The 27,508-nt window shown below is 37.8% G+C and overlaps 1 protein-coding gene and 1 non-coding gene across 2 annotated transcripts in view; one reads left to right on the forward strand and one right to left on the reverse strand.

Annotated features, from left to right (window-relative positions):
• The window catches only part of SKAP1 (src kinase associated phosphoprotein 1), a 276,200-nt gene that overhangs the window by 120,796 nt on the left and 127,896 nt on the right, over nucleotides 1-27,508 (forward strand). The gene's annotated exons all lie outside the window — the stretch shown is intronic.
• Nucleotides 19,206-19,278, reverse strand: TRNAE-CUC (transfer RNA glutamic acid (anticodon CUC)). The gene has a single exon. It is a non-coding gene; the product is annotated as a tRNA-Glu (tRNA).

Here is a 27,508-nt window from a genome sequence, read left to right on the forward strand (position 1 = left end):
TATTTTTATGTATCTTACAGGTTTCAGCATAGATTAGACATTCAGTAAGTGTTTGTCAAATTGAACAAAACATGATTATGTGGTTCGGACTCTCAAATTATGTCAGATCCTAAAAGCCTTCAAAGAACCATGAGATAATAACAGTCTCTTGTTTCACAGTGTTTCTTACTGTGCCACAGAGTGACTGCCTCCCTCTCTCCCCGCTTCCATGGTATCTGGAGGACTTAGACACCAGAAATACTGAGGGTGGAAAGCACTATTCCAGACAGATCCAAGATAAATATTTACTTCCTTCAATTATATAGCTTGTGAGTTCAAAGGCAAATACTGGACAGTACAGTGACACCACAAAGACAAATGAAAGAGACAGGAACTTTAGAAAAGGGAAAAGAGGCAGCCAACAAGGGCATGCTCTATTGTGTGTGCTACAACTCAGGGAAGAGAAAATGGCAGAAAAAACCAAATCCACGTAAGAGTTTATATCCCTTGGACCACTGAGATATGTTTATGCTGAGATATCAACTATCTGCGATCATCTACATGAAGTGAAAATGCTCATATTTATTTTTTAAGTTTATTTATTTATTTTTAGAGAGAGAGAGAATCCCAAGCAGACTCCACACTGTCAGGTCAGAACCCAACGCAGGGCTCGATCTTACAAACCGTGATTATGACCTGAGCCAAAATCAAGAGTACAAAGCTTAACCGACTAAGGCACCCAGGTGCCCTGAATATGTTTATATTTATATGGTGCCTTTTATCCAGAGAAATCCCAAGGTACTTTATAAATTATAAATTTGAAAAGGCCTTATGCAATGTCCCTGATGTTGTCCATACCCCAAATCCAGTTCCTAATGGCCAAAGTCTCCTCACCCCCACCATACCACTGAAAATTTTAATATTTTTACCAGGTCACAGTTTTTTGTCTTTAAAAAAAAAATCCTCTATGTACCAAAAGTCTACAATTAACACTATTTATCTTCTAGCATATACTGCATTTCTCCTGCCCACCTCCCTTCCCCCACTAACATGGAAAGTGAATTCAATTAGATTTAAGACAAAGAGTAATTGCATTGGAAAATAGAAAAAATATCTCATCCCAGAGTGATTAAGCTCTTTACCTTATAGAGGGAGTTTAACTCCTTGGAGAAAACAGGATCCCATGTAATAAATGAATACAGAGATTTGCTAAATCAAAGTATAGTGTCTTGAATCTAATTCCCTAGTCATCAGTGAGCTCTTTGCTCCAGGAGAAAAGTGTACTCATTCATTATAAGGTGTGTAGGAAATGTAAAATAAAGATCAAGTCAGTTAAGGGTTTTACAATTGTATCCTTAGCTATTCTTATTTTTACACTAAGTATCTCAAAATTCAAAACTTGTTCTAAAATCATGGATTCCTTAAAGCAGATTTAATCATCTGCATTACCAGAATCATTTTGTGCTTTTGGTTATCTTGATTTTGATAACCTTTTCACATACTCAATGTGAATTGGTTCAAGCAGAGCCTGAGTCATTCATGCTACCAAAACCGCTTTGCCAGCAGCTTCTGGCAGCTTACTGGTGCTCATTTTGGAATTTGCAGGAAGATTATAAAGTACCCTAATGTGACAGGTTCTATACAGAGGAAGTCCCAGAACTTGAGATGACCAGTCATTAGGGATGACATATAGGACTTTCATTTGCAACACTCCCTATTTGAGGTGGGTGGGGATTGTGTTAATTGCACAGAACCTTAAAAGGTAAACGTTGGATCATCTGAGAGAATCTGGAGTAAAGAGACAGGTCAAATGTGCAAGTCCCGGCTGCAGTTAGCCCTGTGGGGGTGGCTGCTCAAGTTGGAGTGCAGCAGACAGGAAGAGATCTTTCTAGGCAGGGAAATAAGTTCAGGTGCCTTGAACTGAGTAATCTCCCTCCTTGGATTTTTCCCACCTTTTTTATTCAGGCATTTTCGTAACTATCATGTGGTTTGGCTTAAGTAAAACTGCCCAGCTTTCTGAAGCTGGCCTTGTTTTAGTACTTAAGTTCAACTATCTTTTGTAATGGTAAAGTTATATAGATCCAACCCCATGTATTTCCTGTCTGCGCTCTTTCATAACCAGTATAATAGATACTACGCATTTTATGTCACATTTAGAAAGACACTAGCTGCACACGGCACAGGCTCAGTTTTGACCTGAGTTTCTCATAGCAGCGTGGATTTTTCTCTTCTGAGTAGTTCCTGGACTGAACCGATGTTTTTGAGTGTTAGTAAGATTCTACTTTTAAATAGTGGCTGTTCGAATGGGGTGGTAGGATCTGATTTTAAAAGGTAAAGTAAAGGAACAAAAGTTGAGTACTTGTCTTCGAAGTTTTGCTCTGTCTCACCATATGATCTTGTGTGTCCCATCCTAACTAGGGATGATGATATCTGTAACTGTTTATAAGGTCATCTATGTCGTTCTTTGAGATCTGCTTGTGAAAGACAGCATATAAGCGAATCCTGATGTTAATACGTCTATATTTTATCCATACCTTATAAACTCTGTTGTACCTAGGACAGATTCATTTATTTATGATATGTCCTTAGTTTGTTACTCTTAGCAAAATTTGTGTCATGATAAATATTTCAGAATAATTACACATGTTTACTGGGGATCAGAGAGATTGATTTATAGATTCAGAATGGAAGAATAAAATAAAACCACCATTTACTTGGATCGTGGAATAAAGTAAGTTTAGAAGTTCTTAGCGAAATGTGTTTAGTTAAATCAACAACAGGGTGGATCACATCCAAAGGAGCATCTGTAATGAAGGAACACAGGGATTTTTTTTTTTTTAATCTGGAAAAGAGTGGGTTAGGAAAATTAATGTCTCTCCTAGCTCCTTAGACAGAGAGTGGTCCTTTCAAGTTTGATGAAGGTCATTTTCAGGACAGTGTAAGAGAGAGGTTACAGTTCAATTTCTACTTGCAGGACTTCAGAAAAGGCAAAAATGGCTCGAATTTCTGAAGCTTCTATGCTTTTTTAAAAATTAAAGCTGATAAAAATGCAAACAATCACCTATGGTCTGAATACTTTATCACAATATTTTTACTTTTCTCCTCCCACCCAAATTAGGAATTTATCACTTTTTCCAAAGACTGGTGTGGAGGGAATACCAGCTAACCAAAACACGGTGAATGGGTGCCAGTGTGTACTCCCAGCTGCCCATGTAAATCTTTCTTCACAGTAGGATCTGAACAAAAACACACCACTTAATTGAATAGTTCAAACGCCACTGAGTAGGAAATTTCTGTTAGCCCAGAATATGTGTAAACTTAAAGTAGATATATGTATTCTGGCAGCATACACAGTAATTCTGAAATATCAACAAAATTTAAAGGAATTTTTGCACCCTTACGCCAATTGTGGGTATTACTTGTTTTAGGACTATTAAAAGTGTTACTTTTATACTGTAGCTGTCTTTTTTTAAACAACAACAACAACACCCTTGCTTCATTTTCCTTTTTATTTTTGAGCTGTTTGCAACCCCCTTTTGAATAGTGAGAAACAATGCAATTAATTTTCTCCAGCGCAATCATGCATAGATTTAATAAGCATCCGAAGGTAGGATCCATCTGTAAAGTATGCACTGCATGCTAAATTACTTCTCTTCTGTGGTTTTTTTTCTTTCCAAACCTTAATTAATTGAAGAAAAAAAATGTTTATTAAAGTGGGAACAGGCTGGGCTCTGGCTCTCCGCCTCTGGTTCAAAAGTTCATACAATTCCCTGAAGGCTCATCTGAATGTGTGTGTCTCCTTCTCACAATCTTCCTTTCTCCGTGTCTATAGTCGGGATGAATGCCTAGGAAGGTGTATTATTTTGTTCCCAGGATCAATTTTAATAATCCTAACTTGAGTAAACTAAATTTTTTGTGTGTATGGATTTATATACATTATATATGTTTACATAAGCAGTACATACACATAGACACATAAATGTGCTATTTACCCATTTTCCTATTGCTTACAATAAAATATTGATATGCTTTCAGTGGCATCTTTAAATAGGATGTAGATAGAGAGCAGGAAGTATAATTCTACAGGTGGATCTCAGACAGGAAATTAAAGGAATTATGTATGAAAATAAGATAAGTCTTTATGAATAATTTTAGACCAAAAGAAAAAATATTAAATCTATCCCAAGTAGAAAGATATCTACCTATAAACAGAGAAATGGAAAAAATAAATCATAGGAAGTGACTCACTCCTGTGAGCTGCTCTGGAAACAGAAGACATTTCCTGACCTGCAGTAAGCTTTATGTGACCTGGGTGAAAAAAAGAACAAGTTTATTGTGAAAGAAAAATATTATCTAAGAGACGGACTCAAAATTTTTTCAATTATCTCCATTGCTTACCGAGGATGTCATGATCTTCCTTTTGTTTTTTTTCAAAGTATTGCTTCTTTCTCCTTATTATATGCCACAATTTTTAGATATTTTTAAAAAGTAAATACAAAGTTGTCGTTTACATCCAAACTCCTTATTTCTTTTTTACTTTAAAGTAGGATTAGTGTTCTCCTTTAACACAAACAAGGTTTATACATCCACTTGCAGATTTAGGAGTGTATGTATGGAATCCGAAAGCGGTGCTGAACCTGACCGTGATGTTGCCCGATCAAGTCTACTGCCCTTTGCCCAGTCGCTGCTTGCAGAGCATAATGTCCACATAAGAGCCTAACGGAGGACTTGGTACAGGTTGTTTCATTTTCTCTTTGGACTCTTGTACAGGGTAACTAAAGCCAGTGGTCTATTAGTCATTTAAATTTTTTGCTTTTTAAAATAGGCATTTAAGTAGGGAAAAACTAAACAACACAGAGGAGCTGTTTTAGTTGATGATAGACACAGCCTTATTCACGTTAGCCCTCTTATCACGTACATGTCTACCGTCCCATACTTTTGCCATGTGTCAGAGGAGCCATGGGGACGTTACTGGAAGGAGTTTTGAGGAATCAACATTTCATATTTCCCTCTCAGAGGTCCTGTTCCTACTGTATTATTGACATGTACACATTTGGGCCACATTTGCAAACTTGTATACCAACTTCCGTGGAGGTGGTAATGAAATATGATCAACCAAGTAACAATTGTAATTGATGTCTTGGAAACTTGAAGGCTATCATCCACTATAGTAGGACGTCTATTTATGTGCAAAACATACCAGAATCTCCCCACACCCAAAATTCTGTGACTTCTGGAAGAATCTTGCCACTTGCTTTCCAAACAGATTTTGGTTAGACTTCTGTGAAACCCCTGAATCGAATAGCTGTGTGTTTCACAAATTACATGCATGTAAACAACATACCTTTGTAAAGAGGATGTGTGGGCCCTTTCTCCTATATGCTTATGTCTCTGTTGTCGTAGATTGGCGTCCTTTGTGAGCTATTCAGTGACATTTCAGAACCATTTCGCTCTGCAGAAAACCCACAGTTGTGTTTCTTTAGCTGACACTGTGGTACTTGCACTCGAAATTGCTAGTTAGAAAAAAAAATTGTTGAGGCCGGTGGCTGTAATCAGCGTTGTTGCTGTCTGTTTCCTCAGACTAATAGCAGAGCGATCCGAGTCTGAGAGTTCACACAGAGGTTATCTTTCCCAGGTAGCATCTCGTCCAACGAGAATTTGATTTTTTTCTATAGGACTTTACTCCATTAGATTAATGAAATTTCAATGAGAGCCTGGCGCCCCCTGAAGCTTTGTTAAGAAAACAAATGGTGATTCTGTAGGTGTGACAGCTTGCTTGGAGAGTTACGAGAAGGTGAATACATCCCCACAATCCAGGCAGCCTGGAACACATTGATCTCTATTTAAAGCACCAATCGGATTTTTGTTAATTATAAATGATTGATCTGCAGTTTTTTCCCCCTCTCTCTTCTTATATGTGTGGTTCCCCCTCCTTTCTCCACTTCTCACTTCTTTGCATGCTGAGTGCAGAGCTTTTTGTTTAAAGGGACAATCATAGAGAGCAAATTATAGCAATACCCAGCAGCGATGCTACTGTGAATGTCATTGTCAGAGCATTCACTGTTCACCCGATTGAGGTGAGCCCTGAAGTCGATTTCAGACTGACTCCATGTTCCCTCTTTACTTGGCTCATTCCTGAAATAAAGAATTATTTTAGTGGAAATAAAGCATTAGATTCATTAGAATAGTATCATAGATACTACCATTATTATGTTTTAAAATCTGACTTGTGAGCCCTGTGAAGCAAATCCCCAGTATTAACTCTGAACCACAGTGCATACCTTCTACGAACCAGGGTATGATGTGTAACCAACCAACCCCATGTGAGACAACAGAGTGAGCGAAGGGAATATCTCTGACCTTAAATCTCAATTTATAGGCATTTAGGTGATTAATCCACCTTTTATCACCTTTGTGGAGTGGTTTTTTAATAATGTTTAGAAGCAATACTGTACTCAAAAACTGACACGTGTATTATTCCTGATAATTGCTCACCACACATAGTTCTGAAGAGTATAGAAAAATGTCCCCAGCTTCTTTGTGGAACTATCTTTAGTGAAAATATCTGAACATTTAATGCATTTATTTATTGAATCCAAAAGCACATAGTTGTTTATAACATATGCAGGGCATAAAGGAGATAATTTACACAGCTCTTAGGGGACATATTTGTAGAAATTACAGTTTAAAGAGTATGGTTATTAGTGGATTACATTGAAAACCACACTGATTTCACACTTCTAACTCACGTGTAGGTTTTTATGAACACGTCTTTAAGTTTGAGCCCTTAATTAAGTTTTAGGGCATGTCACATTAGAAAAATGAATTTCCCCCAGTGTTCTTTTTTTTCTTTTAATTGTCTAAATAATCCATGCAATGCACAAGAAACTTTTGTAGGCCAAGAGTCTTAAAGTAGTTTATAGCTTGCAGTGACACTTTTCTGCAAAATCCTTTAGATTTGAAGAAGTATTGCCTCATTTCTTCAAGTGTCCTGGAACTTGTTCAATTTCCCTGTGAGTTGCTGTATCACTAATTGTATATGATAAACTCTCAATAGTATAAAAGCAATCCTGTAAAGCATAAAAAGGGCAGCAGTATAAAAAGCAGCAGTCTAAAATGGGCAATAACCTTGGGTATAACATACCATAGTTTCCCCACACCCCAAATTCTGTGATTTTTTGGGAAGAAGTTCACTATTGCTTCCTAAGCAGGTTCTAAGCTATAATGCTCATCTAAATATGAACGGTGTTCTGACAAAACTTCCTCATGCAGTAATTATTTAACAATCCTGTAAGTACTCTTGGAAAACTAGACTTAAAGTGTTATTTTTGCCGTGTAGTGTTTGTTCCCAGTACTTTAAAATACTAATTTTTTCTCTTTATTACTACTTATTGTTTCTATTGTAATATTTTTTAAATTAGCAAAAGTCATTAAGGCACATTTGAAAATAACTGTAAGTATGACTTTTAAAACCAGATTTCGAATTAGGCAGAAAAAAGCAATGTGACTTTTTTTAATACAAATATTAGCATATCAGATTAGTTTGTTGATGTCAATATCCAAATAAGTGACAAACAACAACATTAAGAAATGGGCCATTATGGTAAATTCACCAAGTTATTTTTAAAACGTGTTTCCAAAGGACTGATTTTAAAATGTTTTAATTTTATTCCGGTTGTTGTTGTTGTTTGGGTTTTTTTTTTTAATAGGCTAACTAATGATTTTCATTAGTGTATTTGTAATTTATGTGATCTTAGTAGGTTCTACCAAGGTTAAATAATTTAAGGAAATAAACCCTTATCTGATGTAAGATAGCTAATGAAGTATATTAGATACTTGCCCTATTGCTGTATGAAATGGATCTCCAAAGCTAACAACAGCTTTCTGCGGGAACACAAATCTCTATATAAATATCCAAATGTAGCAAGATGTTGCAAATTTTTAAAGATATGCCATAAAAATAGATTAACGCTAGTATGCAGTCCTATTCAACTGAATTACAAAGGGATATCATGGGATTGCCAGTGACATTCACATAAATAAAAAATCAATTCTTAATGATGAGGCAGACTTGTTTTAGCGCATTACCCAGGTTAAATGGGAGCACACAAAGACATCAACTCCTATAAGACTAGTGAAATCATTGTATATTAATATGATTTAGGAAGCTACACACCTCGATGGAATAATTGTTATTATATCTATAGAGCCAGATGGCACTTGGTGTAAACAGCCATTGAGCACCTCAAACACAAGTGTGGCAGGTGATCTTTAAGGTGTTCTTCATCCTGCTCATTCATCTTATATCTTATCACTGGAATCTGCGTTACTGTTTGCAAAATGGTTTGATTGCCAGTACGCAAATTTTTCAGAATGATCCTATTGTTCAGTAGGAGTATAGAATATAGAATGTCTTTAGCAGGAGAATGGATGATGCAGAATAGATGACAATAGATGAGGCAGCTACCTGGATTTGTGTGGTTAGGATTGTATTTTTTATAAGAAACAGAACAGAGGGAGTCAATTTTTTTTCCAGCACAGTGACAAAAAAAAAGAAAAAGTAGGGGGGAGGGGTTCCAAAATTTAAAAAAAAAGAATTTGCAAATTCTCAGTGGAGTAGTGTCAAGTAATTACTGTTATCAAAATAACCTTATAAAGGAAACCAAAAGTTATAAAAATCTCTTCCAAAGTAAGAGAAATCCAAGTTCAGAGCGGAAGTACCTTTTGTTTCTTGTGAAATGTCTTTCTTTGCTTTGAAGGTTTAAATTGACTTCTGTTAACTCTAATTATCCAATTGAAGAAAACTCATTCGTTGATTCAACAGATATTTATTGGGCACCTACTATGTACTAAGTTCTGTTCTAGGCACTGGGGATACATCAGTGTAAAAACCCTGCCCCCATGGAGTTTACATTCCTCAAGGGTGGCAGTAAATGGTATGAGCTGAGCTGAGCTGAGATGAGATATGGGAGAAATGAAATAGGGAAGGGAGACAGTGTGCTGAGATGGACTATAGAAGCATAAGATTTGCCTTTTCCCTCTTAAAAACAGAAAAGTTCATCTTCATCTAGGAATAAGAAAAGAGGCCAGAAAAGTTCGTGTTTATCTTCCAACTTGATTGATCTTGTGAAATTTCTGGTGGGTTGTCTGAAAACACACGGCTGTTACAGCCTCGGCTCAGTGGGCAGGGTTTTAAATAATTGGAGTGAGTTCAGTATAAGTTTAGATTTTCTTGGCCTAAATTTCATAATGTTACATAAGACTTTATGCTTTGGCTTCTTTCCTTTGATAATGACATTAAAAAGCGTATCATTTTATTTTAAAATAGCATATTAAAAAGCATATTATTTAATTTTAAATAATTCTTAAATTGCCCCTTGCTCTACTTTATTTAATCCATATTTTCTGGTTTCTAAATAAATATCAAGGACATAAAACTAGCCTCATATAGGAATCTTTATCATAGTAGATTTAGTCGATTTAGATTTCCAAACATATAAAACAGATTTTCCAAGTGCTAAAATATAGAAGGCCCCTCGAAATTTTGGGATCTCACAAATTAACCCTTCTGCCCCCTAATGACAAAATTCACCTTAATCCAGAGAATATATTCCCCATCTCACTCCATGGTGCTATTGACTAATTAACTCCTGGATTTTAAACTAATGTTCAGTTCTTCACCAAAAGCCATTTATCATATAATTGCAGCTACACTTTAGATGAAACATAGTACCTGCTGTGAAGTATTCCTTTAGGTGAAAAAGTAAAACTGATTTTGTAATATGCATAGTCTTCATTCAGGCTTTTTATTAAATATTAAGAATAAAAAATATAGATGCTTATTACTGCATAGATAAAAACCTGAAAAGATGTGTTCCAAAGTGTTAATAAATAGCCAAAGGTTATAACATAACATTTAGTTTTTGCTTTGCACTTTTCTGTAGTTTTATTTTTTCTACAAAGAACTCACATTCTGTTTGTAATCAAGAAAAAAACTCTCCGTATTATTTTCTGAGAGCTAAAGGAGCCTAAAAGTTGATATTTTTACTTAACACAAAACCTCACAGCTGGCAAGTATATGCAGATCAGTTCTGCAAATAATAGATGGTGGAAATCAGCAAGCATCAAGATTTAGATAATACCATGAAGTTATCTCTTTTATCTGTTTCTATTCATTGTACTTGAAAAGTGCCATACTGTGCAAAATTTGACCAATTTGTCCCTTTTTTTTTTTTAATTCCCAAGACATCAAGTTTCTTTAAAAAAAAAAGTAGACTGAGATATTTCTGTAGCAACATGCCAGATATACCAAATTTCATAAGGAAACATGTTTTTAATTTCAGGCCTTTGAATGTAGTGTTGCTCATAAGGATGAGTATTTATGAAGGTATAAGAAAAAAAGGGGCTTGAAAACTTTATTTCTTTTAACAGTCAATAATATTTAGCCTATCAGAATGCTTGAATGGATAAACATTCCTACTGTTTTAATTTTGAATATAGATTGTCTCGTGCTGATGGGAAGTATTGTTAATTTTAATAAAATTAACTTTATATTGTTATTTCACCGCTTTATAATAATTTTACATGGCGCCCTGGGGATGCCTTTGTTTTACATTATCAGGTGTCACATTTGCCATTTGGTTGGTACAGCAGCGTTCAGCTTTGCTTCTCCCTTCAATTGCCTGAAGCCACACTCTTCACGTTATATTACAAGTAGCTATATTGCTATACACTGCACAAGTTTATATACTTTTATTTTATATGTATATATCATTTTTGTATTTTCTTAAAATCATTGTTTTGTGCTATTTCCCAGCATTCCTGTTGCTTGCCTTTAGGTAGACACAGTTATGATAACAAGTTGACTAAGACACCTTAGCAATCTGCCTCAAGTACTAACATGTTTAAATTTATTTTCAATCTGATAGTCAACCACAATTTTGATACAATCTAAGCAAGTGCTTGCTTCATTGTTTTTGATAAGAGTGAAAACTTATAAATCCATTAAAACATAACTTTTTACACAGAGGGAATTACTGCTATTTTAAAATAAGGGGAAATTATTGACAACTTCCATAACTCACTGTATGTTGGACAGATCACTCAGAGATAATTAATCAGAACATGTCTCCATTAAATGTTACCAACTTGGCTTAGAGTCTCCCAGGAATTAACAGAAATCAGACAGACTAGCAAATAATCTGTAAGCGAATTGAATACTTGTCAAATTAAGTACCACTGTTAACAAATATACAGTAGTTAAATTAAAGACATACCAGGTTAGTCTTGAATCAGTCCATCTTCTTTACTTTTTACTTTTTTAAAAATGTACGTTTATGGCTTAGCTCTAAATTTGAGTTTTGTCTGCTTTAAAGTCTATTTACATGCTTTATCATGCTGCTATTTAAGGTGTTAAGAGTGCGCTAAAACATTTTGGTTAGCTGTGTCAACTATTTATTAAGGACAATTCAAAATATGTATTTTAAAATAGACTTTTCTTTTCCACTTGAGTTTGTGTATATATGTTGATAAGCAAGCTGGTCTCTTGTCTGAGACTTTATGTGCAGATGGCTGGTATTTGGTTGATAAACTAATGACCCCTATAATCTGAGGATCATATAACTAACTGATAACTGATAAATAGACTAACCAATTTAACCCTGTTTTAATAGCGCATAGTCAGAAACTACATAAAAATGAGTACTGAGAAGTTTCTATTTTCGTATGCTGTGTATTGGTATTTTTGTTTTTCAGAAATTTCTCCCTTTTCTCTTTTACCAAAATTTCTGTGGCTAATAGGAACTGTGTCTCTGCTTTGAATTATACCACTATTCCACGTTATTAACAATCCTATATCACTTCCTTTCACACCTTCAAGCTTAATATTTTGTATACACCCTTTTAGTTAGAATCTTGGAACGAAATATTATATAATAGTCTCGCCTTTATTTCTACTCAATAAATGTAATTACCCTGCCATTCTCCTAAAGTGTAAGCTGCTTATTGGATATATTTTTCATTTTGTTATTATTGTGAAATTTGTAGTTTTGGGGGAGGTTGCTGACTACAGGTAGTGAAATGTGGAACCAGGTGGTAAGAGCCACGCCTATGTCCTAGTTATGGCTGGCACAATCTGCCACGTGATGAGGTAATTAAAATCATCTGGCTAGTTAAGATGAACAATATGAAGAGGGATCATTAAAAAAGGGGGGGGGGACAGTATTTATTAAGCTGATTGAAAGCCAAAAAGAACTCTTGCTCTTGAAGAAGAAGTCAAATATGTGTGTTTGTTATATGGATGTTACAGGTATTGGTTGTAAATGTTGTGTGCCTGTTGAGTCCTTATGTAGCTTAGATCCACTCAGTAATTCCTAGTTGGCTGTTTGCCTCTGGGCTGAATTCATAGACTTTATCTTTGCTCTTCTAATTCAAATATTTAGAGATTCTACATGTGCCATTTGAAAAGTCCTATTTATACCACTGCAATGGCAATATTGCAGAGAACTTTCTTGTAAGAATTTAGCAGGACATGGAGAGAATTGGGGGATAAAAATGGTTTGCATAAACTCCATTCTGAGCCGGAATTGAAGGCAAATGACCCACAATGTATACGACAATTTAATGGCTATTAATATATTTCTAAATTTTTAGAGGAAAATTTATTTGAAAAAGATTTTATGTAGGTAATTTGAATCATGTTTATAAATATTTTACCTGCCTTGAATAGATGATTAGTTTTGTCCAATAACAATTTCAGAGTAGCTAATGTGGCAATATAAATATGAATATTTAGGGGGGCATTTTTCCTTTATATAGGAAATGCATGATTAGTAATGATTTCTATTACAGAAGGTTTTATTATGGCACATTGCTTTATAAAGGAAACGAAGTTAAGTCTGGAGAATTACATAATGAAATCTGGGAGTATGTGGTTTAGGTATAATTACAAAAGTAAAAATGTATAATTTATGTTTGCATAATGCCCTTCATTGAAGGTTGTGAAAATGAGTCTTACGTACTCCAGGCTTCACATCTCTTATATGCCTCCCTATTTAATTGAAACAACTTCCCTACTATGGCCTAGCAATTCTCCCACACACAAAAATACCTAAAATTCAGCATCATTCAGCAAATTCTCTCCATATGGTAATGTGACCAATACCTCGGTTGTCTTTCTTCTCAGTTGTTTGCTTACATAGTTCCTCCTTCCACCAAGCATTTGAAGTAGCTTCCCCTACCTTTTAAGAGACTTTTACCCTTGGGGCGCCTGGGTGGCGCAGTCGGTTAAGCGTCCGACTTCAGCCAGGTCACGCGTCCGACTTCAGCCAGGTCACGCGTCCGACTTCAGCCAGGTCACGATCTCACGGTCCATGAGTTCGAGCCCCGCGTCAGGCTCTGGGCTGATGGCTCAGAGCCTGGAGCCTGTTTCCGATTCTGTGTCTCCCTCTCTCTCTGCCCCTCCCCCGTTCATGCTCTGTCTCTCTCGTCCCAAAAATAAATAAACGTTGAAAAAAAAATTTTTTTTAAATAAATAAATAAAAGACTTTAACCCAAACTAAATAACTACCGTCAAAAATTAAAATTGCAATCATTTAGTGAGAGCCCTGTATGTACTAAGCATAGTCCTGGCTGCTTTCCATATAATATCTCATTTTCACTCTCACAGGAATTCTGTAAACTAGATATTACCACCCCCATTTCACAGATAAGAAAACTAATACTCAGAGAGGTTAAGTAACTTTCCCAAGACCATACTACTCAGCTGTGGCAAAACAGGAATATTAACTTATGTCCAACTCCAAAAATAGATGCCTGAGAAAATGAAGAACAGAGTAAGCAACAATACCCAGAATTCCTGACTCCTGTTTTCACCATAAGATTACACTTGGTGGCTATTATGATTTATGATGGAGAACAAAATTAATAGTAAAAATGTAGCATTTCTTTAGGGCCAAAGGATCAAAAAGGGTTCATGGGAAATACTGACATATGGGTTCTGTCTGTCTCTCTAGACCCAGCATGACCAGCAAAAGGAGTTGGTATTTTGTGAAGGAGAGTGGGTGTTTCATGTAGTCCTACTTAATGATTTTTGCCCTTTTATCTTGTGCTTTTGGTGTCATACCCAAATAAGTCACTGCCAGGACCAACGTCAAGGAGTTTTACCCTACATTTTCTTCTAGGAGTTTTATGGATTCAGTTCTTATATTTAAGTGTTTAATCTATTCAGAGTTAACATGCAAACTACATATCTGATATGGTAATATCCAAAATATATAAAGAACTCATACAAATCATTACAACAACAAAAATCCAATTTGAAAATGGGCAGAGGAACTGAATAGATATTTTTCCAAAGAATATATACAAATGGCCAAGAGGTACACAAACAGGTACTCAACATCACAGGGAAATGCAAATCAAAACAACAACGAGATATCACCTCACACCTGTGCAAATGGCTACCATCAAAAAGGCCAGCAATAACCAGAGTTAATGAGGATGTTGAAAAAAGGGAACCCAGGTGCACTGTTGGTGGAAATGTAAATTGGTACAGGCACTATGGAAAGCAGTATAGAGGTTCCCTGCAAAATTAAAAATAGAACTGTGATATTACCCAGCAAGCCCACTTCTAGGTATATATCCAAAGGAAATGAAAACAGTATCTTGAAGAGCTATCTGCCCTCCCATATTTATTACAGCATTATTAACAATAGCCAAGATATGAACCTAAGTGTTTGTCAGCAGATGAATGTATCTATATACATACATACATACACACAATGGAATATTATTCAGCCATGAGAAAGAGGAAAATCCTCCCATTTGTAATAGCATGGATGAAACTTGAGGGCATTATGCTGATATAAGACATACAGAGAAAGACAAATACTTATATATAATAACATATGTGGAATCTAAAAACACTGAACTTGTAGAAACAGAGAGTAGAATGATGATTACCAGGAGTTGGGGGGGTGGGGTGGGGTGCGGGAGAAATGGAGAGATGTTGATTCAAAGGGTTCGAAGTTCCAGCTAGAAGATGAGTAAAGTCTGGGGTTCTAATGCACAGTATTGTGATTATAGTTAATGAAACTGTATTATATACTTGAAAGTTGCTAAGAAAGTAGATTGCAAATATTCCCACAATAACAACAAAAAAGAAATGGTAATTATGTGACCTGATGGAGGTGTTAGTGAAAGCTATGGTGGTAATCATTTTGTCATATATAAGTGTGTCAAATCAACACGTATACCTTAAACATATGTAATGTTAAATGTCAGTTATATCTCTGTAAGTTTGGAAGAAAAAAGAAAGGACAATAGGTGAAAATAAGCTTTCTGTTCCTCTCTTAGACTCACCCTTCCCATCTTACTGCTCATTCAGAAATGGCTCAAATATTTTGCTAGCTGTTTCTTTCCCCATCCCTGACCATCGAGCAAAAAGCCAGAAGAATATTTAAAGATGGCTGTGAAGATTTGGAGAGCTTAGTGAGTGAATATACCAAAAGCATAAAAAATGGTCCTCTCTCTGTGTCACAAGAGGCCTCAGGCTTACTGTGAGAGAACTCTGCATTTAATTGCTTTGTAGGCTAATCCATACCTCCATGTCTTTCAATATGACTTCCATAAATCTCAAGCAACTAAGAATTTCAGTGTGCACTGTCTGGCATCTGATGCTGAAAACTACTGATCGGGTAACCTGAGCGGGGTTTAATGACTACTGTGGGAGAATTTTGTTGAATTGTGAATAAAACCTAAATGCTTTCAGTCTTATCATGTAGATCTGTGCCAGATTCTTTGGCAGCCCATGAAAGCCGGGTCCTCCAAGAGACTTGGCTAATGTCCAATTTTCTTTAAGATTTCCTAGTTTATAGAACTCCTAAAATATATACTGGTTGACTCTAGTATAAGGTGAGAATGAAATTGTCACAGAATATCTGCATCCCTGAGTTACTTATAGGAAAGGGACCTGTCAAAAGCAGGTATCTTTTTTTCCCCACAACGTGCCAATTGTGCTTTTCAGAAGCTATTTCTGAACACGGCGATAGAGAATAACTGAACGTAAACATCACCCATGTACTCATACCCAAGCCCCCATCACAGATGACCACCTGAAGAACGGACCGAGCTGCCATTGGCCCACGTGTCTCTGAGTACAAGGAAAGGAACGCCATTTCATAAATCACCTGTGCTAAGATGGCAAACAATGTTTCCTACATGTTCTGACAATGACCCATGAGTGGTCTCTTTCAATGTTTCAAGTTCACCAGAAAGTTTCTATTTGATATAGAATGTCTTAAGGACACTGACCTCCACAAATTATTCCTTACCTTTATTAGCAGTTCTGTTGATGACCTACTTTCAAAAACATTATCATGAAGGATCACCTAATTAAAATCAGAACAACTGCAAATGTTTGCCATAGGCAGTGTTGGGTTAATCAGTCAACAGGTTGGTAGTTCCCATTAGGAGAAGGGGCTGTGTGGGATTTAGCTAAGGAGAAAGAGGAAGCAGGGGGAAAGGTAGAGGGAGATTTAAGGATGTGGAAAGAGAGGGAGCAGCTGGGTTTTACCTTGAACTGAGTTTAAGCAGGGCTAACAATTGCAAAGTGACTTCCAAGGTATTCAATGTAAAAGGGCCAGACAGAATGGTATCAAAACAGACTGAGTTGTTTAAAAAATGACAGATGAGAGCGTGGGGCATTCACCAGGGAGTTCCACGTAGGAAGGAAGGAAGTAGAGTCTGGTCTCAGGGAAGGAGGATGGCTAGAATACTAGCTTCCGCCTTGGCTGGAGTTCAAGTCCATGGGCGACCAGCTAGGTACAAGAAGCCCAGACAGAAGTCCCAATTAGGCAGACTGAGAGCACATTGTCCTTCTGATACCTTACTTACCTACCCTGAGGGACACAGAAGGGAGCAGCAGCTCGTAACCAGCCCTCACCTACAACTGTAGACGAGTGTTCAGGAACCAATGACACCCCACCCCCTGCCTGTCTGCAGATTTCAGTGAGAGTGAAGTATCACTAGTCAGCCAAATCACAAACATTTGTTCTCACTAGTCAGCCAAATCAACAAACATTTGTGTAGTTCTCCTTGTCCCAAGCCTGCTGCACCTGAAAATAGCAGAGGTTATTACAAGCACCTGGAGTCAAGCTGGATTTGAAAGAGTTAAATAGGGGCACCCGCCTGGCTCAATGGGTTAGGTTCCGACTCTTGATTTCGCTTCAGGTCATGATCTTGTGGGGTTCATGAGTTTGAGCCCCACATCAGGCTCCATGCTGACACTGAGCCTGCTTGGAATCTTCTCTCTTCCTCATTCTCTGCTCCTCCCCCACTCATGCTCTTTCCCTCTCTCAAGGAAGGAAGGAAGGAAGGAAGGAAGGAAGGAAGGAAGGAAGGAAGGAAGGAAGGAAGGGAGGAAGGGAGGGAGGGAGGGAGGGAGGAAGGTTTAAATAACTTTTCTCAGGCCACAGAGCAAGAGGGAGGGAGGGAGGGAGGAAGGAAGGAAGGAAGGGAGGGAGGGAGGGAGGGAGGGAGGGAGGAAGGGAGGGAGGGAGGAAGGAAGGTTGGTGTAAATAACTTGTCTCAGGCCACAGAGCAAGAGGGAGTTGAACTGTTATTTGATCCAAGCAGTTTGACTCTAGAGCGAATCTGGCTTTAACCCCTAGGTTACACTGCTTCAATCATGTGCACTTAAACGTTAGATAACAATTTTAAGCAGATTTTTCTCTTGGAATACTTTCTCCAGTTCTGTCTCTTACAGTTCACCCTCATCACAGCTCACCTCTGTATTCCCTCATCAGTTACATATTTTGTCTAAAAACTCTAAACTCTTTTTCACTGTTTTAAAGCTGCTTTGGGGTTCTCCTCAAGTTGTTAAAGATATGTGACTATTCTGATGACCTTGACAAAACTGTAAGCGCCAAAATGGCCTAGGCCATGTTACTTGCTGTAGTTCGCTTATTTACTGGGGATACAAATAGGAACAGAATCACAACCCTGCTTGCTCTTAAGGAGTTAAGTGCGGTCTCACTCACTCTGCCTAGGGGAGTTAAGAAAAGCTTTCTGCCTGCAAAGTCCTCGGTCCTAGGATCCCAAATATTTGATGGCTTAGATAACTTATTATATTTCATAATTAGTAATATGGAATCCTGAGAGGCAGGGAGAGCTTCATTTACCCTTGAACATCTTTTTTTTTTTTTTTTTTTGAGAGAGAGAGAGAGCATGAGTGGGAGAGGAGCAGAGAGAGACAGAGGGAGAGAGTGAGAACCCCAAGCAGGCTCCACACTGTCACTGCAGAGCCCAATGTGGGGCTTGATCTCATGAAGCTAGAGATTATGACCTGAGCCAAAATCAAGAGCTGGATGCTTAACTAACTGAACCACGTAGGCACCCCTACTCTTGAACATACTAATGGTAGAATCAGAGCAGGAATCTCTTGACATTAATTATCTATATTTTAGAAACAGCCAATGTGTCTGAGCCAAAACTTTATGGTACTTCTGTGTTTGGATCATATTCTGTCCCTAAAATAGGAGCTTGACTTTAGCAAACATCTTGTTAAGTAAAAATGTCATTAGTATATGGCTATTTCAGAGATCTTAAAATACTTGCTTTTTTAATCTAAATTAAGAAAATAATTTTGAGGAATTACAAAACTGCTAATGATGGATGGATGGTGTTTTATGGTTAATGTTCCCTCAAATGGATGAATTTGCACTCAGCAGAGGAGTACAAAAACTGTGCAGTGTTTCTTGCAGAAAAATAAGAATAGTTTCTTGGTTTGGGCAGCTAAGCTGTCATACTGTGGTTTTGTAATATGTTAGCATCAGAGGTTGCTGATGAAGGGTATACGGGAACTGTACTATTTTAGCAACTTTTCTGAAAATATAAAATTATTTCAAAGTTAAAAAGTTAAAAAAAAAGGCATTAATTTGGGTGGAGGTGAGGAGTGAATGGGAGATAGAAGACATAGGATTGACAAAGAGTTGATAATTGTTGAAGTGGGGTGATAAGTCAAGGAAGTTTATTATAGTCCGTATGTTAGTACATGTTTGAAATTTTTATAATAATTTTTTAATCTAATAAAATAAAAAAGAAAGACGTAAGAACAATTATGCACAGTTCAACTTTGGGCAAACAGAAGAATTTTCTAAGTGACATAGTTAGCTGAGACAAACTTGTATCTTATTTATTTACTTATGTATGTATGTATGTAATCTCTACACCCAACATGGGGCTTGAACTCATGACCCTGAGATCGAGAGTCGCATGCTCTTCCAACTGAGCCAGCCAGGTACCCCTAAACTTGTATTATCTTTTGATTTCAGTTTTCTCTGTCATTCTTATCCTTCGGTGCACCAAGAATCAAGTATATGCTTGATTGTAATTTTTTTAATTCTACAATCTATATTCTTAATTACTTTTAGCTGTTATTATTCAGGTTTTCTTTATTGTTATAGTACTAAAAATACATGCCTACAATAGTAAACTAGAAAAAATTTTAAAGTTGTCTTTCTTGTCCATGGACTTTTCGATACTAATATTTCTCTTATAAGTCTATTTTTGGTTTTTGTTTTTCTAAACAATATGGGTATAAGGTCACACCATTGGCAGATATTTTTCCACTGTTTATGTAATGAATTTATGTTGTTCCAAAGATAATAAGTTATGCTAGATCAACCCTTCTGGGTAAGAGAAGTTTTAAGTGCCATGTTAGAACTTAAGCCATGGACCACCAGATGGTGGCCACAATGTTAATTTATTTTCTAAACCCTCCCTTTAAAGATATCTAAGTCAGGGGGTGCTGGGTTGCTTAGTCAGTTAAGCGTCTGACTTTGGCTCAGGTCATGATCTCACGGCTCATGAGTTTGAACCTTGTGTCCGGCTTTGTGCTAACAGCTCAGAGCCTGGAGCCTGCTTTGGATTCTTTGTCTCTGTCTCTCTCTGCCCTCCCCTGCTTGAGCTCTGTCTCTCTCTCTCTCTTTCTCTCTCTCTCTCTCTCTCTCAAAAATAAATAAACATTTTTTTAAAAATCTAAATTAGAGAGTTTCCTTACAAATAAATTTCCTCGTTTGGGAATACAGAGGCTTTCTTTAAAATACAATTTGAACATGAATAGACATTTCTCTAAAGAAGACATCCAGATGGCCAACAGGCACATGAAAAGATGCTCAACATCGCTCCTTATCAGGGAAATACAAATCAAAACCACACTCAGATATCACCTCATGCCAGTCAGAGTGGCCAAAATGAACAAATCAGGAGACTATAGATGCTGGAGAGGATGTGGAGAAACGGGAACCCTCTTGCATTGTTTGTGGGAATGCAAATTGGTGCAGCCACTCTGGAAATCAGTGTGGAGGTTCCTCAGAAAATTAAAAATAGACCTACCCTATGACCAGCAATAGCACTGCTAGGAATTTACCCAAGGGATACAGGAGTACTGATGCAGAGGGGCACTTGTACCCCAATGTTTATAGCAGCACTCTCAACAATAGCCAAATTACGGAAAGAGCCTAAATCCATTCATCAACTGATGAATGGATAAAGAAATTGTGGTTTATATACACAATGGAGTACTACATGGCAATGAGAAAGAACGAAATATGGCCCTTTGTAGCAACGTGGATGGAACTGGAGAGTGTGATGCTAAGTGAAATAAGCCATACAGAGAAAGACAGATACCATATGTTTTCACACTGATGTGGATCCTGAGAAACTTAACAGAAACCCATGGAGGAGGGGAAGGAAAAAAAAAAAAAAAGAGGTTAGAGTGGGAGAGAGCCAAAGCATAAGAGACTGTTAAAAACTGAGAACAAACTGAGGGTTGATGGGGGGTGGGAGGGAGGGGAGGGTGGGTGATGGGTATTGAGGAGGGCACCTTTTGGGATGAGCACTGGTTGTTGTATGGAAACCAGTTTGCCAATAAATTTCATATATTGAAAAATATATACAATTTGAAGGCATGTTGCTTTTGACCACTGCCTAACTGTGGTGCTTGATTTGGGGCCAGGTAATTGCTACTTGGAAAGCATTACAGGAACCAGGAGTAGTCAGGAGAACAGGAGAAAAGGGGTGCTGTGATGATGGCAAATAGCTTTGTGGCTCCTGATTGGGCAACAGTGGAGTGGAGTACTTACGAACGTGGGTTGTGAATCCAGACTGCCTAGGTCTGAACACGGACTCTGCCTTGAGTGTTTATAGCAGCTTTATTCACAATAGTCCTAAACCTAGAACAGCTCAAGCATCCATCAACTGATAAACACATAACGTGTGGTATATCCATATACTGGGGGACTGTCTGGCAATAAAAAGTAATTAACTGCTGATACATATAACATGGATGAATCTCAAAAGTTTTATGCTAATTGAAGGAAGCCAGACATAAAAGATTAAATATCATATGATTTCACTTATAGAACACCGCTAAAAAGTCAGATCTATAGATAGAAAAATAGATCAGTGGTTGCCAGGGCCAGGGATGGAGGGAGTATATTGACTGCAAAAAGGCATAAAGCAACTTTTTGGAGTGATGGAAATATTCGATATTTTGATTTACTAAACTGCTTGTACAACTATATATATATATATACATATATATATATATATATATATGTTGTCAAAGTCATCCAACTGTACACTTAGAATTGCATTTTATGTAAATTATGTCTCGATAAAATATTCAGAACCAAATATATAAAATACGTTCATTTACCAGAACCCTTTTTGATTTGTCTGGCTTCTGTGAACAAGCCTATTGTTATTGCTTCAGCTTTAAGGCATGTCTTTCTAGAACTAAGAGATATGTGAGTTCTTTGCCACATGTATATTCTCATATCTACCTTCTTCTAGTAAGACTGTATATAACAACAAGGCTCCAGGGGGATAAAGATAGCAAAAGACATCCTGAGGTAAATACTGGCCTTGGATGACAAGCTCCTAGAAGGGATTCAGGAAAAGTGGAGCTGCCCAAGCTACAGAGAGAGGAAGACTCAAGAACAGAGCGTTGGCTGGCCCTCGGAAAGAAGAAGGGGGTGAGGTGACCCTGTTGGGGAAAGGCAAGCTGAGAGAGCAAGATGAAATGTACCTCTTTAGGTATCACAGCTCTCAAATTAACATGTTTCCACATTCATGACACCCACGTGGCTTCAGTTTCTCGGCAGTGGAATTTCTCACATAATTAAGCTTTTAGAAAAAAATTCATTTTTTTGCCATTAAAAAAATGTAACAAATGATCCACATGTATCATTTGGACACAGGTCACACTACCCAGATAATGAACTCTTTCATGTAAAATTTCCAGTAGATTTTTAACATGCAAAAGTCCTCCTCATACGTTATCCCGTATTGATCCGATTGGAGCTGTTAGTGTCTAGTGGATCAATGATCAGCAAACTAAAAAGTCACTTAGTGACTATGACACCCATGGCCGTGTTAGAATCTATTGTGTCAGGAATTCTTGTTTTATTAACTCTGTAATTACCTGTTCAGCTGAACCGGTGAATTTTATTACACATTTTCTTTCACCTGAACGAGACCTTTGCACTTCTACCGGTGCCCTGAGGATCCACCATTTTTTTTTCTGTTCCCTGTCTTTCTCCAGTGGCCTATGGCTTCACTGCCATCTGTTTAGGCAGACATGTGTGGGAAAGAATGCCACCACCTAGCTTTGGAAGCTGTTCAATGGCCTTGCCCTCCAGCATGGTTGCTTCAGTTGAGACACATTTAGGCCTCCTGAGGAAGGAAGTCAACAGTGCACCTCGGCTTGCTATATGTATTGGTGCTTTCTCGAAACCAAGGATCACTATGCTATATGGCATGGAAGTTAACAGCATGGGCTTTGGAGGCAGGCCTGGGGCTGCCTCCTGGCTCTACAAGCTAGCAAGTTATGTCAACTCCTCAGCCTTGGTTGCCTTGTGTGTTAGGGGAGGGGATAGGAATAGTCCCTTCCTCATAGTGATGCATGGATGTCTCACCAGCACCCCAGGCTCAACATGCCTCAAATTGTGTTCCCCCTAAAACCTGTAGCTCTGCTACTTTCTTTTGGTAAATGGTGCAATCATCTTTGACTCACTCTTTCATTCACCCCACCCCAACATCCAGCTCTCCACCATATCCAGCATTTCTGCGTCCTAAATGTCTCTCTGATGCAATCGTCATTCCCCATCCGCCATCTCTGCCCTAGCCCAAACCTTTACCACTTCTCATCTGGATTACTAATTGTCCGACTCGACTCCCCAAATTCACTCTTGCCTTCTTTCACTTGTTTTTTTTTAACTAATTTATTTATTTTGAGAGAGAGAGAGAGAGTGTGTGAGTGGGGGAGGGACAGAGACAGAGGGGGAGAAAGAGAATCCCAAGCAGGCTCTGCACTGTCAGCGCAGAGCCCAACACGGGGCTCGAACCCACGAACTGTGATATCATGACCTGAGCTGAAATCAAGAGTCAGATACACAACTGACTGAGCCACCCAGGTGCCCCTTGTCTTCTTTTAATAGAGACACCATGCTGCCATCATGCAAAGGTTCTTGTTATCCTTAGAATTGGACTCACTGTCATTAACACATCCAAGACTTTGCATGATTTCATTCTTTTCTCCACCCTCATGTCACTCTTCTTGGCTATTGTTGTACCGGTATTTATACATGTAATTAATTTTTTTTATTTATTCACTCATTTGTTAACACTTACTGAGCATCTGTTATGAGTCAGGCACAGTGCAAGTGGTGAGAATACAAAATGAATATAGTCTGCTCACTGCCCAAGATAAGCTCAATACCTAATGAGGAAAAGAGATACAAAAAAGTGATTAAAAGTGGTAAATGTAACATGAGAAGTGAGAAGAGAGAGTGATTAGCTTTCTGTTGGCATGTCAGAGAAAGCTTTGCAGTGACAGTGACTGTATCACATCTGGAAGGATAATTAAGAATATCATGTGCATGTATGTAATTTTAAGTCAGATTCTTCATGCCAGAAAATATTTTAGGAATATAATACAAACCCAAAGCATAATTCTTCTTTAGAGTCTGTAGACCTGGGGTGCCTGGGTGCCTTACTTGGTTAAACATCTGACTTCAGCTCAGGTCATGATCTAGCGGTTTGTGAGTTCAGGCCCCACGTCAGGCTCTGCACTGACAGCTCGGAGCCTGGAGCCTGCTTCGGATGCTGTGTCTCCCTCTATCTCTCTGCCCCTCCCCCACTCATGCTCTGTCTCTCCCTCTATCTCTCGAAGATAAATAAATATTTTTTTTAAATTTAGAGTATGTAGACATGCTGGGTAGTTTCCCACATCACTGAGGTTACATATCTAATTACCATTAGCTACTAATTTCTCTTAGAACAAATACAGCTAAGGAAACATCCCCTTCTTTAGTCATTGAGTACTTTTCTATCAACTTTTGTTAAAATCTTTCCACTTGTTTAAGTGGCCAATCCAATATCCCCAAATTTCCATTTTCTTGAAACATATATCGGGATTTAGAAATTGGAAAAGCCATTGATTGTAGAATATGGTCAAATCAACCAAAAAAGAAATGAATTCAACATCTTCAGATTTTGAATCTTTTTAAACAGCTGCTTCTTCTTTTTTTTTTTTTTTTTTTTTAGAGAGAGAGAGAGAGAGAGTGAGCACAAGTGGGTTAGGGGCAGAGAAAAAGGGAGAGAGAGATTTAATCCCAAGCAGCCTCCATACTGACATCACGGAGTCCGATGTGGGTGCAAACTCACAAACCATGAGATCATGACTTGGGCAGAAACCAAGAGTCAGACACTTTAACCAACTGAGCTACCCAGGTGCCCCTTTTTTAAACAGCTTCTTAACAGGAATACTGCATATACTCATCATGTAAATCCAACCTTCTTTAGTAAATTAATTTTAGAACAGAGGAATTAGACTATCTACAAATGACAGAAGGTCTGTCACTTTAAAGTCTTGTGGCCTGCCTAAAGCACAGATTAGGTATAAAATACTAGTTTTCTAGAAATGAAACTTTTTTTTAATGTTTATTTATTTTAGAGAGAGAGAGAGAGACAGAGCAAGAGTGGGGGAAGGGCAGAGAGAGACACACACACAGAATCTGAAGCAGGTTCCAGGCTGTCAGCACAGAGCCCGATGTGGGTCTCGAACTCATGAACTGTGAGATCATGACCTGAGCCAAAGTTGGCCGTTTAACCGACTGAGCCACCCAGGTGCCCCTAGAAATGAAACTTTAATACTTAGTTGCTACTGAATGTCCACTTGATAAATTTAAATAACTGTTTCCTTTAAAATTTGGTCTTCTTTTTCTTAACGTTTATTTTTGAGAGAGAGAAAGCACGTGTGAGCATGCATGCACAAATCATGCACATCGAACCCACAAATCATGAGATCATGACCTGAGCCAAAGTCAGATGTGTAACTGACTGAGCCATCCAGGTGCCCTATAAAATTCAGTCTTTTGATTGTATTTTATTTTCCAAACTTTTAGATAATCAAAAGCATTCTCTTAATTAATTTTTGGAAAAAATGTATTATTCAATTAAGATAATTTTCATAATATAAAATCAATATTCTTGAAAGAGAAACTTAAATTTCCCTCTGTGCCTTTGTCAACTTACCGGCCATACTATTTTGCAAACATCTCATTGAAGCATTTTTACCATAAAGAAACTAATTCATAACCACAGACACTTATTTCCACTATTAGAGATAATATCCTCTTTTCTGAAGTCTGTCACATAAAGATCTCAACACACTTATTGCGTGAGATATTTTAGCATTCTTACTTTTAAGCCCAGTGTCTAAGATACAGAGAAATGCATGCAACGACTTCAGTCTATGCTTCTGAAAGAAACATTTATCAATTAAGCAAAATTGAATTGCTTGTTGGATCTCTTAAAGTACTGATGACACCTCAGTTGTGAAGAGCAATGAGAACATTACTCTTCCCTTCTTTCAGCTAAAGAATAAGAAATAAGAAAAGTTATCTGACCCAGAGTGAAGTTGACCTAGAACTCTGTAGACTGTTTCATTTGAAATGATTAGGCAAGTACAATGTATGGAGCAAAAGAAATTCAGCTGAAAAATGTAAACCATAAGCTAAGAGACCTTATCATTATAGCAACCTCACCTCTTCTGTTTCCTAATTCTTCCTTAAAATGTGCTTACTGATGTAGACGCTGAAGATATGAAGATGAATAAGACCCAGTCCCTGCCTTCAAAGAACTAATAATCCAATGGAAAACAGATGTGTGCAGCTAACCCTAATCATTGAGATACATGAGTGTTTTTAGCAAAGTGCTAAGTAGAGGGAGAACAAAATAAATTAACTCTGCCCAGAAGAATCAGAGAAGGCTTCATAGAGGAGGTGATACTTAGCTGAAACTTGAAGGAAAAGTAAGATTCAGCCAAATGAAGGAAAGTAGGGCTACTTTAGGAAGAGAAAATATTCAGGAAACAAAGGCAAGTTGTATGAAAATACTTGCTGTGTTAGAGAATGTATAGGGAGAATGGCTGGGGAAGTAGGTTGCAGTTAGTTGTAAAGAATACGGAGAGTCCTCCTCTGTTGGTCCATTCCCTTCACTTCCTGTTGATAGTTGAGACTTTATTTTACAAGTCATTAGGGACCAATCAACTATAGTATTTTGTGGTGGTTATATTTCATTATTTGGCCATCTGCAGTCAACTCTTCTCCCTCCCTATAAACTCTCTGGTTGCTGGGGCACCTGGGTGACTCAGTCAGTTAAGCGACCGACTCTCGATTTCCGCTCAGGTCATGATTTAGCAGTTTGTGAGTTCAAGGCCTGCATTGGGCTCTGTGCTGGCAGCGGGGAACCTGCTCTCTCTCCCTCTTTCTCTCTCTGCCCCTCCCCTGCTCAAACTCTTTCTCTCTCTCTCTCAAAATAAATAAACATTAGAAAAATTAAACTCTCCAATTTCTTTTTGTGTTGTCTCCTAGTATATGTGGTATTACTTGAGAGATGGTCCCCTTCCACTACCAGGTCCTTCCTCAGCCAAATCTGGTGCTGCCAGGGTCTGACCACATGATTTGGACTTAGCCAAAATGACACTCCCTCTTTGAATCTTGACCATGTGGTACAAAGATGGGAAGACATCTGGTGGTTATAGTCATAGCAGCAGCAACCATTGTAGTTGGTTCACTGCTGGATATTTGTTGTGGTTCCTGTCCCCTGGGCCTCGTGAGCTCCCCTGATTCTGACCTTGAGTCAGTTTTTGTCATGCAGCTAAGAACTCTTACGCAAATAATGTCCAAAACAAAACTCATCATTCAAGTTCAAGGAACTTGGAGCTTGACACTATAGGTTTAGAGCTTTAAATGAAAGACTTTTCAGAGAAGGGTACAGGCTTAAGATTGTATTAAAGCTGAGAATTAAAGCCTAAGAGATAGATCATTCAGGGAGAGAATGTAAAGGAAGAAAGCAAGAGGACCAGAGATAATACCCTGGGAGATGCGAACATACAAAGAAGCAGATAGAGGAACTAGCAAGGATGTCCTAAAAGGATATCAGAGAGGTAGAAGGAGAACTA

The sequence above is a fragment of the Acinonyx jubatus genome, chromosome E1 (assembly GCF_027475565.1).
Source record: "Acinonyx jubatus isolate Ajub_Pintada_27869175 chromosome E1, VMU_Ajub_asm_v1.0, whole genome shotgun sequence".
In the NCBI taxonomy this organism is placed as follows: domain Eukaryota; kingdom Metazoa; phylum Chordata; class Mammalia; order Carnivora; family Felidae; genus Acinonyx; species Acinonyx jubatus.